The sequence below is a fragment of the Hoplias malabaricus genome, chromosome X2 (assembly GCF_029633855.1).
Source record: "Hoplias malabaricus isolate fHopMal1 chromosome X2, fHopMal1.hap1, whole genome shotgun sequence".
In the NCBI taxonomy this organism is placed as follows: domain Eukaryota; kingdom Metazoa; phylum Chordata; class Actinopteri; order Characiformes; family Erythrinidae; genus Hoplias; species Hoplias malabaricus.
This window is the reverse complement of record NC_089819.1, coordinates 11,258,628-11,272,716: the sequence shown is the minus strand read 5'-3', so window position 1 is coordinate 11,272,716 and position 14,089 is coordinate 11,258,628. Positions and strand designations below refer to the sequence as shown.

At 37.5% G+C, this 14,089-nt stretch overlaps 1 protein-coding gene across 2 annotated transcripts in view; it reads left to right on the top strand.

Moving 5' to 3' along the window:
* Positions 1 to 14,089, top strand: part of LOC136676579 (serine/threonine-protein kinase TAO3-like) — a 72,425-nt gene that overhangs the window by 21,905 nt on the left and 36,431 nt on the right. For both annotated transcript variants that reach the window (XM_066653680.1, XM_066653679.1), the window contains exon 2: positions 7,867 to 7,956. The gene's annotated coding sequence lies outside the window, so the exon portion shown is untranslated. The remainder of the gene's footprint in view (positions 1 to 7,866; positions 7,957 to 14,089) is intronic.

The window sequence follows — 14,089 nt, the reverse complement described above, 5'->3', positions numbered from 1 at the left end:
TATCTTCTGCTGTAAAATTGTTCCACACTGCTGACAATGGACCTCGCTGCTTCAGTAATGGGACACATTGCCCACAAGAGTCACTGTCTCCTACTGAGTCGCTGACTGACTGACTGACACCTGTTGTAGAAATACACAACTTTCCTCTGGAGACAGTCTCACACAGTTTTGCCGCCTGCTGATGAACTGCACATTACTAAACAGTACTTTTTGAGGTTTTTTTGCCAGGAAAGGAAAACAAACAGCCAAAATTGTATGTCATATGTGTGCTTCTGCATATTCTTTATGATGGGGTTGAATTAGTGTGACTCGATTCAGGTGAATGAAAGAGCAAACAGAAGAAGCTTTTTTTCCCTTCAGGTTCTGCTGATATCTCTCTGTCTCTCTCTGTCTCTCTCTCTCTCTCTCACTCACTCACTCACTCTCCCTCTCTCTCTCTCTCTCTCTCTCATGCTCGCACACACGGCCTATGCTAATGCTGGTTTGGGTATTAATTTTGTGGAGTAGAAATCTGGGCTAGTGCAGTGCCTGGGGGTTGCTGAGAGACTTAGTTTTTCCCTCTCTTGTGAAAAAGAGCCGTTGAAGGCTTGTAGCACACACTCAAACACACAGAAACAACTCAGACGTGTTGATGCATCCAAAGCTTCGTTTAATGCTGCCGCTCAAGTGCATGTTCAGCCAGGAGATCACTGTGGGAATGCTCACATTCTACCACTTTCATACACACACTCCCACAACAGCAGTGTTCCTGTATGTTTTTTTTATTTATTTATTTATTTATTTTTTTTATTATTTGTGGAGCATGTAGTAGGCCTGGGTGCTAATATTCATTAGTTGGCACAAAGGGGATAATACAGTTTTAGGTTTTAGGCTTTGTGCCTTGTGGTTCTGGGCAGGCTCCATACCCGCCACATCCCTGAACAGGATAAAGTGCTTGCAGGTAAATAAACGAATGAATTGAATTAATTCAGTCATGAGAACATTTCACAAGTCAGGTAGTGATGTGGGACACATGGTTGTGCAAAAGGTAGTGAAGCTGCCACAAAGCTCCATGGTTTAATGAACCATGAATCAGTGTCTGTGATTGTTGTGAGGTTTCCTCACTCAGTCCAAAATACATGTGTTGCTACAGGGATTGGCTGTGCAAATCTGTCCATAATTGTAAGTGTGGTGTAGGGCTGGTCTCGAATATTCAGATATTTGTTCATTGGGTAGGAACTCGACTTATAAATTTAAAATTCGGATGTTTGTTTGTTTTGGGTAAATGTAGCGATAAAGGCAACCCTCCTCTTCACATGTATTCAGCCTTCGTCAACATAAAAGTCTTAAACGAAGCCTGAAACAGCCTAACACGCTACAGCAACCTACTTACAATGAAGCATGGCAAAGCTACAGTTTTTTTATCAACTTAACACCTCCACGAAGCTCTGGATTATTCATGTACACTCTGTGCCCTTAGTGGCACAGTGTATTTATGAGTTAGTGAGTGGAGCTATGCTGGGAGCCGCAGTGCAGACTTAATTTTAAAGCGGGTTTCTAAACAATATGGCTGGCCCCTAAGTATTTGGGTATTCAAATATTTGTTTGTTGGGTATGTATTCTGATTCTAATTTTGAGATTCAGATATTCAATTTTTTGGATAAATATGGTAATCGATAAAGGCAACTGTCCACCACATTCAGGTTCTCCAGCAGTAAAAACGGTGCTCTCCCCACTCCACCCATATTCAGGCTCATCAACATTAAAAGTCTTTGTGCAAGCAAAGCCTAAAACTCAGTCATACAAAACAGCCTAACATGCTAAAACAACACAATTACAACAAAGTGAGATAATGCCACAGTTCATTTTGTCTGCATTGTGCCTGAAATTAGAGCACCTCTGCTCCAACTGGTTAAATTGTGTATACTTCCTCATTAAGCGAGATATGTAGTGAGCGAAGACACGCTGTGAGCCACAGCGCAGCCTGGAGAGAGGGATATTAAACCAGGTGTCGTAAAGCGGATTTTGTTAATGACAACAACATACACCACCCCACATTAGAATATTCGCCAAATATCCCGTCAGAGGCTCCGAAGCCCTAAAAATGGTATTCGGGGCAGCCCTAGTGTCTTGCCCTGTGACTGACTGCTGCCCTGTCTGGGTGAGTCCTTATTGATCAGCTACATATTTTGATATGGAGAAAAACAAAACTTTGGCCATATTGCTCAGTCAGTGGTGCCAAACAGAGAGGCCCAAGGGCCAGAAGGCCCTGTGGCTGCAGTTTCAGCATCCTGCTTCCCTGCCCAGTTCCTCCTCCGCTCAGCCGTCTCAAATAACTGAAGCCTGCCACAGCTCAGTGCCTTTGACCTATATTACTGTATTCACAATACGATATTAATTTCTCTCTTCTGCTCTCTTTGTCTCTCTTTCTGTGTCTCTCACACTCTGTCCCCTCCCTCCCTTCTCAGTCTGCCTCTCTCCTTGTTCACACTCTCTCACATTCTCTTTTTTTCTCACTCCCTGTCCTTGTTCTCTGTCTGTTTTTCTCCTTGTTGTCTCTCTCTTTTTCTCTCTCACTCACTTGCACTTGCACCCTCGTTCTCTCTCTCTCTCTCTCTCTCTCTCTCTCTCTCTCTCTCGCTTGCTCACCCTCTCTCACCCTCCATCAGTTTCTGTATCGCTACTGGATGGGTTTCAGGGTTGTGTGATGCAGATGTAGCTCTTATTTTCAGCCTGATGCTCTAAATGAAAGGGTGCTTGGCTTTAAATGCTGTTTAATGATAACACTCAATAATGAAAGTGGGGCATAGAGAGAACACATGCACGTGCGCACGCACACACATAGACATAACACACACACTCTAGATGTCTGTGTGTTTGTGTGTGTGTTCTGTCTCTCTGTGCTGGAGTATTCTGGTTGTAATTGATCCTGGAGACTCCATAACCACAACTATCTGCTATCTACTACATCATCAGTTGGCCTGCTCCTGTTTGTGTCCCTGCCACTAACTGTTCAGCAGCACATTACAATTTGCTCTCATACTGTCATTTAAGCATTAAATCATGATTCATAAATGTTTACGGATTAATGGATCTTGCTATTTTACACTATATATAAATTGTAGTATTTTCATTTGCATTAGAAAATTGTTAAATTGTTAAAAATAATAATTTGTATTAAAAACTGAAAATACGTATTACAATGCTCAGTATTCAAATTGTTAAAAGCACTACTTCTTTTCTCTGGACACTTGATCTTTGTTAGATTAAATGCAGTGTACAATCGGTTCTCTTTTTTTCCAAATGTTTTATACTGTGTTTTACCCGTGCATCTGAATCAACAAGGCATCCACTATATTGGCATGTATTAACATAGTGCTCTTGTGTTTAAATAAAGTATTGTAGCATCATTTGCCACAATGAAATCATTAAAAATCATTAAATATTTAACCATTCACACTATTAATAATTACACAGCTGTTTTATAGAAGCTGTTTTTGTGTTTTGTACACTTAGTCCCTCCAGTCACTCAACTATGAAACTCCTGCTGTGTGTAGCAGAGATGAGATGCAGTTACTCTCATTTCTTTATCTTATCTCCCAGAGAACTAGCCACTGGCCCAGGGCCATGTGCTACAGATATTTTCCTGCTTGAATGTCAAACTGTCATACACATGCTTGAGTGAGACCCAGGAGAGAGGAGTATACAGTTCCATACTGCTCTTAAGCCCAGTCCCATCACCTTGCTGCTTCTCTTTGCTACAGGACATCCACTCAGGCCTGGAGGTCTTTATCCTGTGGGAGAATAAGGATCTCAGGTTATTGGTGTGATTGTAGTTACTCTTATGTGAAGTGACAACGCGCAAGCAGTAATGATGCTGGCCTTGATTGATCACCTATCTAAGTGTGCTTTCAAATTCCTGGTTAGCTTGAGTAGAGTAGCTTGGTGTTAAGTGATTAAAGTTGTGACCCTTGAGGGAAGAGAAAGCTCTGTTCCTTCACTCACACCTCCTTTAGGATATTAACATTTTCCTTGTTTGTTTTGTGTATTGCGAATGGCTAAAGAAGTAGGTTAAGTTTCCTAATAATAATTGAATCATTTGGATGGTTGAATTGTTTTGATTGATTGTTTTTTTTTAATGAATGGAGCATTTTCCTAGAACTTGATATAATACAGATTGCAGCAGTTATACAGAATTTTATCTACAGCATAAAAATATTTATGTACACTTTAAATATAACAGGGCCTCGGATAGATCCCTGGGGAACACCCTGTGAGACTCCCATAGGAGAGGACTTGAAGCTGTCAACAGAACAAATTGAGGTCATTTTCAAACTAGCAGCTGGTTTATAACTCAAAACAATTCTTCATATCCGATTATTATCAATTCATTTTAAACTTAATTGCATTTCTTTATCATGTTAAAATCCCATTGCACTTGTACTGTCATTGTTACTTGTTGCTGCTTTTTTACATGTGTGTATAAGACCTTCTGGTTTTGGAGTAGGCGTACAGATGTAGATGTAGACATTTTTCTGCATCATGGTATATTTTTGTCTCTGTGATTTGGGAGTATGGATGGCTATTTAAAGTTGTTCTCTAGTGTGGGAAGGAAGGGTTTGGTGATCTTTTAAAGGGTGTATGTCTGTCACAAACCAAGTTGTCTCCTGGGCCATTTCTGTCTCAATGTAGACGACATAAAACTTAAATGTGGGATACCAGTATATGTTGTATTTGTAATACAATGTTAAGAGAACAAAATAAGCTAATACAATCAAAACAAACTTTCTTTTAATACTCATAAAACATAGGGTCATTAATATGCTTAAAGATGTGGTCTGATGCCATAAAAATGCTAGAAAATATATCCTGTTTTGTTCTAGTATCGCATTGCACTAAATCATGTATTTCAAATCATATTTAAATAATATATAATATACATTGTTCATTCTATTGTTTGTCTCAATTCCATGGAATGGGGCTACCGTTGTTTGACCTAAAGCACTTTCCCAGGTGGCACTGCAGTCATATCTGTGTTAACACATCTGACCTAGGGTCACTTCTAACCTAATTATAGTCTTGTTTCCACTGTTGCAGCTAACATCCCAGAACCAATGGCTTTAGTTCCACAGGCTTGCTGTTCTGTTGATCAGGTTATATTTGTGAGGCTAATAATTACTTTAGAATAGTGATGCACTACGTTGTTCAAACACAACTTAAAGGATGACCAAAAAAATGAATAACTATAACAATATATATACACATAGAGTACATATTCTGGTAATTACGATTTTTAATAAAATTTTAGTTTGTCATCTTTTAAATGATCCTGCAGTTACATTTTGGCATTGATTTTTTTTTTCCACCTTATAATCAATATTTACAATCAACAGTTAATTCAGGAACAAATAAATCATATGCATTTTTTTTTTGCTTTGGCTATTGTTCCATTTTCCTATCAAAGGGAAGCATAGGCATAAGGGCAAATGCGTTTGGGGTATCTGTAGCCTTTCAGTTAGAGAAGTAGTCTTTTGACCAGAAAGTTACCCGTTTGATACCCTGGAATGGCACAAAATCTATGGCATTGCAATTCCTTGAGGAAGGAACCTAACCCCCAGTGTCTGGCAGTGCACATGTGCGGATTTGAGTGCACATTGCCTGTGTGTGTCTGTGTCTGTGTGTGTGCGTGTCTGTGTGTGTGCGTGTCTGTGTGTGTGTGTTTACTTATTAAAAAAAAAAAAGTGAGTTCATTGCTGTGGATAGGTTAAGTTCCCAAGGGGAGTAATAAAGTTCCCCAGGGAAAGTAACACTTCTTTCCTCTTCTGTTCTTCTGCTTGTTGATATGTTCTAAGATAAAAAGTAGTAGATAAGTTATACCCTTTGATAATCCACATAAACAGTGATTCATTAATGTCTTGTCTGTAAAGTGAAATAGATCCACATGAGTGTTTTGACCATTTTAGGCTAAAATTTAGCTGTATCCCTTAGAGATAATACTGCAAGCCTCCACAATCTGTTAACTTTTTTTTGAATGATGCTAAGTGCTACTACGTTGTGGGTTTTCCTGTGTACAGGGGGATAATTATGCTGATAATATATTAAAAAATTAAGCAAATTGATTCACGATGATTGTGGCTGGTTCTCTGAGATGGGAATAGCCCCTCTGATGTTTTTCCACGTGAAGCCCTTTTGGAGCGTTTGATGTCGAAGCGATGAATCATTCAAGAAACTCAAAAACACAACACGATGCTCTCATCTCTACTTCGGCCCGTTTCTTATTCAGCCTGCTCTGTTAAAACAATGAGGACAGGAAGGTAGGAGAGAGGAAAAGAAGAGAAAGGGGGAACAGATGAGAAAGGAGAACAAGAAAGGGGAGGAGAGATGAATAGGGAGGAAAAATGGAAAAAGGAGAGAGAAGATGAGAAGATAGGAGGAGAGAAGAGTGGTGAAGAGTAGAAAGTAATATTGCAGATGGGGATCAGGTCCAATGAAAGAAGTTAACGCGAGAGGAGAGACTATGGGAACACGGGAGGAGATTGTAGCCAAAAAAAAGAAGGGATATTTGTTAGGATTTTAATTCTGAAGGGAGTCCTCGACCCCTTTTTCAGGAAATAATCTGCCCCTCCCACACGGATCTGACATATTTAAATGTGTGTGAGTGGAAATCTGCTTGTCCCAGGGCAGTAGCGTAAGCGACAGATTAGCGATTTTGGGCAGCTTTTGGATTACATGCTTCCTTATTTGGTAGTGGTGCTTTACCTGTTCAAGAAACAACCAGCCCAATGCAAAAATGAAGGCAATTCCACAGCCATATATGATTTTTTGCATCCTTGGTCAGATTTTTAATTATTAATTATTTAATTTAAATTTAATAAGAAGTAGTATTGCATTTGTTGTTAGAAATAATCACAAGATTTTTAAAACATACAGGAGAATTTGGGTAGGTTATATGCAAATACAATCAGATTTTTGTGTAAGCATCCAGTGATTTTTGGCATCTGTGGTTAGTCCTGGAAGACATTCTTTGTGGATACAGACAGAATGCTGTAATGGTCATGGAAATCTATGTATTAAGTAATATTACAGCTCAGTTTATAATGGGGAATGTTAGTTTCCTTTTTCTTTCTCTCTCTCTCTCCCTCTCTCAGACACACTCACGTTCTTATTGTTGCTTCATTCACAGTTTCAACATCAGATTCAGCTTTGTCTCTCCTTCTCACCACAGTGGTATGTTGAGTGAGATATGAAACACAGCTCTTCTGGGACTTGGTGCGACAATTAACACAATAGAAGTAGGCAAATGGATCAGGCTACAAAACACCTAAAGTCAGTGTACATAAGTCTGACTAAAGAGAAAACAATGTACGATAAACTATACACATTTTATGAATGCATTTAGCCCAAAATTCACTATCATCATATTATGTAATATTTTGTCATGAAGCACTGAATCACTCAGCTGCATCGGTTTGAAAAAATACATACATTTATATCCTTTTGGTGTGATCACACTTCCGTTTCCAGCATTCATTACACAAACATGTCATTTATTCATTTGGACTGTGATTAAAACCCCTGACTACTAGAAATTTGCAGTATTTATAGTGAAACAGTGAAATTTAGAGAAAGGATTATGAATATATTTTTTCTCCTGTTTTGGCCTGCTTGTGTACGTATTAACTCACTGATAGCGATCGTTCCAGTCCTTAGTTCATACATTTACGGGTCAAATGCAGCTCTGCTAAACCAAGCACAGAAAGTGTATTTCAGCAAATGCATATCATCAAACGTATCAAGAGCTGGGGCTTTTACACAAACATGAACAAATTGCAGGAACAGCAACAATTACAACAGGAAGATTAACTTTTGCTCTCCTTGTCTGTCTAGATCTTTAACTGTATCTGCTGGTCATGAATTCGAGGATAGAGGAGTAGAGGAAACACCAGTGACCCAGTCTCTTCACCACTGCGTTTAAAGGTCTGTATTTGAGAAAATCACAACACCCCTCTTTAGATTCTGAGCTCTAGATTTGATAGGGTTTAGTGTGTGTGCGTGTGTTAGGCTCTTGTGTTTCTGTTAAAGTGTATCATTGATTTTTTATTTTTTTGTGTTTACCTACACTGCTTCAAGCATTCACTTTATTATTAGTTTTATATAGCGTCTTTCTCGCAGTCAGTGAGTGGACTCTGTCTGTGTTTTTCCACTGATTGAGATTTTCTCAGATTTTTCAGTTTCTCCATAATAACATAATTTAATAGTATTTATTTAAATAGTATTTAAGATTCAGAACTGTAAATAGTATTGGGTCTTCCACTGGGAGATTCCTGATGACCAAAGCTTAAATCAACCATTCAGTACCAGGAGTGTCTCTGGAGGGTTGGATGGCCCTCCTACTCCGCCAGTCACGATGTCAGCCAGAAGAAATTTGTAGGTTAACTGGTAATTTGGTGTAATAAATAAACTGTTACACTCAGGTCTATCTGCGATGAACCATCACTCCCTGTCTCTCTCTACAATTAACCATATTTAAAAAAAAAACGGGTAAATTCATCCTTTAACATATTGGAGGTGTGTGTGTATGTGTGTGTGTGTGTATTTATGTCTATGTGTATGTGTGAATATATGTATCAGTGGGTGTATTTTATGCTCATACTGTACACCCTGGTTGTGTGCGTGTGCATCGCTCGCTAATGCAGTGTTGCTGTAAATAGCAGCTGCTGCCTGGTGAAGTGAAGCCATCATACAGAATTTAACTAGGCAGTCGTATCTCTCTCTCTCGCTCTCTCTCTCGCTCTCTCTCTCTCTCTCTCTCGCTCTCTCTCATATGTGCCATGAGCAATGCTGTGTGCTGAGTCACATGTGAAGCCAAGAATGAAGGGGGAGGGAGAATATGACCCTGACAACTGGGGGGAAATGTTTTTGTTCTTCATTTGCCTTCTGACTTACCAAAAACACAAATAATGTATATAAAAAAACATTAAAAGTGTGTGTGTGTGTTTGTGAACAGACCTACAGAAATGACCTTCAGAATGCTGTATCAAAAACAATAGTTTTAAACATAATAACAAATATTTTTGTTGTGTATTATTGGTTGAGCGCAATCAGTAATCTGGCTGCATCCCATAATCATTCCCTATCCCTAAATTCAAATGGACGTTCAAACATGGCGTACAGGCTACACTCATAAAATACACTACATTTTCTTTACATGTTATATGGTTGAATAAAAAGGCTTTTTACACATTTAATACAGTAATTTGTTATTTTAAGACCGACAGTGTACTACTTAAGCATTATGGAGTCATTTGACATTCAGCCTTTTTTTTATCTCAGGGAAAGCTCATCCATACCTTACTCTCTAGTAGCTTCAAATTAAATGTTATTTGACCACAGCCTATTCTCAATGAATTCACCTTATATGACATTGTCTCCTTCCAAGTCCATAGTTATGAATATTTTGGTGGTAAACTATGAGCAAAAGAAGTCGAATTAAACCAAACATGAACTTTATTTAAGGTGGAAACTCTTAATATGCTCAAAGAGATGGCTGCAGTTGAAAAGTATTAATGAGCTCTATGTGGTAGTGTTTAACGCATTCTCACACTTCATGGAAAAAAAATGCTTTTATTATTGATGTGGCAAAATGAAAGTTCTTGGCCTAATCGAAACCAAATTTTAAAAAAAAGTATCTGACAATACACACACACAAAGTTCTTAACGACACCTTCTCAGTCCCTCTTTAATAGCGCAGCAGTGACGTTCAGGCACCCAAGCCTCTCCTGAATTAAATAGTGCAGCAGTAGCATTCTAGTACCCGGTTAAATACATATTCTAATAAGAAACAAAACAGGACAGTTTCCACTAATAGCTCTATTTTGTTTTGTAAGTCGCTTTGGATAAAAGCGTCTGCCAAATGCGTAAATGTTAATGCTTTTTTTAAGGTGGTTTAAAACACGAAGGGAGATGTTTCTATAGCCTCCTACAGTAAATTCCATGATGTGGAATCATTCTCCTCCTTTTTTTATCAATAATTAATTGAAATATTAGATATTTGCCCTGTATATTTTAGCTGTTTTTGTTCTTTATGGCAGTCACTTTGCTTTTATTAAGTCCATTTGTGAGCTGTAGTCCTGGTTAAGTTCTATTTACTCTGTGTGGTGGGGGGTATATGGAGGTTGTTGGTATAAATTCAGTAAAGGACATTAGTGAATATTCCTCCTTTAGAGTTAACTCTCCTATCATCCTTTATTTATTCTGTGACGTGTGTGTGTGTGTGTGTGTGTGTGTGTGTGTGTGTGTGTGTGTGTGTGTGTGTGTGTGTGTGTGTGTGTGTGTGTGTGTGTGTGTGTGTGTGTGTGTGTGTGTGTGTGTGTGTGTGAGATTAAAGATGAGGGTGATTCTTCTGATTTCAAAATCAAAGCCTTATCATCATTCTCCTTCACCCCTGTGAATATGTGAAATATTTATTTATCCCTCAATCTCTCATCTTTATATTATATTATGTTTACATACATACCACTCAGTGTGTTCAAATGTGAACCATTAACACACACGCGCGCACACACACACACACACGCGCGCGCGCAGAGGAATGTCCCTGGATTCATGGAAACTCCATACTCTTTAATTTTATTTTTTTTTATGATTGCATGTATTCATCACAACATGGTCAAAATCCACACGGTCAAAATATAATTCATTTTAGAGAAGTTTGCCTAATATATCATATAGTCAAAGGTTTGTGCAATTAATATTAATAGAGCATTTTCTCCGTTCTCTTCAGTAGAAAAAAAAAAGGTTTAGAAAATAATAAATAAATAAATAAATAAATAAAGGCTTTACAGTAAATTCTACTGTATGAATTTCATAGCACATTCAACTGAAGTGTCCCTACCAGTTTTGGTAATAATTAAGAATTTATACTATGTTTAGTTTATATGTTTATGGTACAACCTTTTACTTCACAGCCATGTTATTTAACATTTGTGTTCAAGGGTTTTTGCAATCCTTGTCAGATGATACACTTTGTTATTATCCTACTGAAAATAAGTTTCAAACATTCTCTACAGAGAACAAACAAACATCATTTGTCGAATGTACTGGAAAGGAAAAGAAAACATAGATGTATCAATCACAGCAGTTTTTTTTTAGTTAATGTTGATTATTCACAGTTTTAATTGCAGATAACCTTCTGCTGTTATTTCAGTATTTTGATGAGCTCTTTTATTAGCTACAGTGACTCTTTAAGACAGGTCTCACAAAGAACTTTAAAATTAATTTGTGTCCATTATTACATATCAAATAGAATCACACAATTATATCGGATAATAGATACTGTATATAGAAGCACTGCAATCTCAAAATAAATATCAAATAAGTAAAATGCTAATTCAAACTGAGATTTGAATTGCAGATTCCCACTCTAATGCATATTTCTTTGTCTCAAAGGGAAAGATGCATTTGTTGAATTTGTTTGCCAAACTAGTATTGCATTGTTCTTTACACTTGGTTTCAGCCCTATCGGTCTCCAAATGAAAGTGCAGTATGGAAAATGGTCAAAGTCAATATTTGAATGAAAATATCAGGTTCCATATCTGTATTTTGAATTTATTAACATCCACTGGTCTGTTAAAGCAAAGAAAACTCCAAACTCCATTCATGTTTCTTTTTGAGCCATGTATAAACACACAGTGAGCACCAGAATTGAGTTTATAGCTCTGTTTCACATTATTCAGTGTAAACACAGCTGTAATTTCTACATCACCAAGTCCTAAATATAAAGTGAAGGAGAAATCTGATTACAGTCAATTACAAAAATTGATTTTCAAACAGTTAGAAATTTTGATTTATTGAATTCTCATTTTTGAGAGCAATACTGCACATGTAATGTGGCATTTTGCCATTCAAATCTCAGATTACATTTCCATTTTTGCACTGAATTTTATTTATTTTAATTAATTTATTTATTTTTATTATTTTAATTAAATTAAATTAGACACAGGGCCTGATTGACCTATGTCATTAATGATGCAGCAGCTTCACCGTTGTGTGTGTGTGTGTGTGTGTCTGTCTATGTGTTTGTTTGAGAGAAGAATTATTCTAGAGAGCAGAATTCAGGTTTGATCAACAAAATCACTCACTCTTCATCAGCACTAATCTGTTTAAAACTGACCCATCTCTCCACGAGACCTGCACAAATCTGTAATTACTGCTCCACATTCACCCAATTCATATCTCTCTCTCGATTATTTTTTCTCACTGTTTTTTACACTTTTTTGTAAACAAATTTTTCCACTCTCTTTTTCTGTTTGTGTATATTTCTGTCTTTTGCACTTTATTTTCCATTTTCCTCTATCTGGTCTGTTTATTTTCCTTTGTTTTCTTACCTTTGTTTTTTTCTTTACCACATTTCTCAGTCATTCCATCTGTCCTTCACGTTGTCCTTATTTTTCTTTGTTCTTTTGTATCTCACTAATTTTCCTTTTTTGTTTTCTATTTCTTGCTTTTTTTCAGAAGGAGTCTATTGGAACCTTCTGCCTTCTGCCCATTGTGTCTGTTTTAAAACTACAGTCAGACAATTCCTAAGACTGTAATTTTATTTCTCTGCTATTTACTATTTGCAGTATTAATTCAGCAATTGTGAACAAAATTGTATTCCCCCTTTATCAACTATATAATTTAGAAATAATGTTTCTAACACGCTTTTTAAAATTCTCTATACGCAATATGCATATCTCTCTCTCTCTCTCTCTCTCTCTCTCTCTCTCTCTCTCTCTCTTCAACCTGTTGGCACCTTCTTGCATCATGTGTGTGTATGAGTTGGGTGGGGTTAGATTGGAGGGGGGTCATCTCTAGAGCTCTCTGTGTGTGACTTGAATCTGCTCTTTTCTTTTTCTATTTAATCCCCCCTCCCCATCCCTCACTTTACTACCACTTTCCCTCCACTGAGCACATCATTCCTACAGTTCTGATTGGTTTTTTCACTTTCGGGCAGGGCCAATCAACTTCAGGCAAACAACCTACGTCACATTAGACAGTATTTGAAGTGTTAGAGACCGCGGCAACAGAGAGAGAGAGGGAGAGACAGAAAGAGGTAGTGAAATAGAAAGAGAGAGAGAGAGCAAGAGATCATATTGAAATCAACATGAGAGAGAAGGAAAAGGGACAGATAGAAAGAGAGAGAGCAAGAGTGAAAGAGAGCATGAATTCATAGAGAAAATGTTTGAGAGAAAAAAAGGGACAGATAGAAATGGTGAGAGAGAGAGAGAACATATAGAAAAATATGGTCAGAAAGTGTCATAAAGGGGTGTGGATTAACAGTGAGTGAGAGAGAGAGAGAGAGACAGAAAATGAGGGGGTTAGATAGTGAGAAAGAGGAAGCTAGATAGAAAAAGGGGGAGAGGGAAGGAAGGAGTTAGAAGGAAAGAGAGACAGACAGACAGAAACCGGGAGTCAAACAGACGCAAGCATGATGCAATAGCCAGACAATATGCGTCCTCTTCTTGTAGTGTATTGCACCAACCAATCAAGTCTGAGTGAGTGTAGATGATGGATGTTCTGTTACCTTGCTAAAAAATAAAAAATAAAACCCCCCATTTATTTTTCCTTGTCACTTTGAGGACTGTTTAATGACCCAAATTGAGAGAATGCTCTCCGAAATCAGTGATCTTAAACTAAGACATCCATGGCCAATTTTACACTTTTTACCTTCTCAGTGGGCCACAGGAAATCTAAAACACACTTGTGCAAAATGAGATCTGTTGTTATGACTATCTTGTTTTTTATTGATTTATTTTCAAAATTATCTATTCATACAGTCTCTCAAAATGGTTTCCAAAATTAAAATGTCCTGTAGACAACACGTGTTTTGTTAATGGCATCATGCAAAGAACCTTCTTAATACTTTAGTTTACAGCTTAGAGGGGTTGTCTTTTGGCCACATGGTGTATTTGTGTTGTAAAATATGACTCAGTTCTTAGTTGTCGCATTGTTGATGATAAACAGCAGAAACTTTGTAGTTGAAACCTTAAATAGTGTAAATATCAATATAATTGCCATAAAGTATATGTTTGAACATTTTAATTGATTACAAATCAAATCATTGATGTAA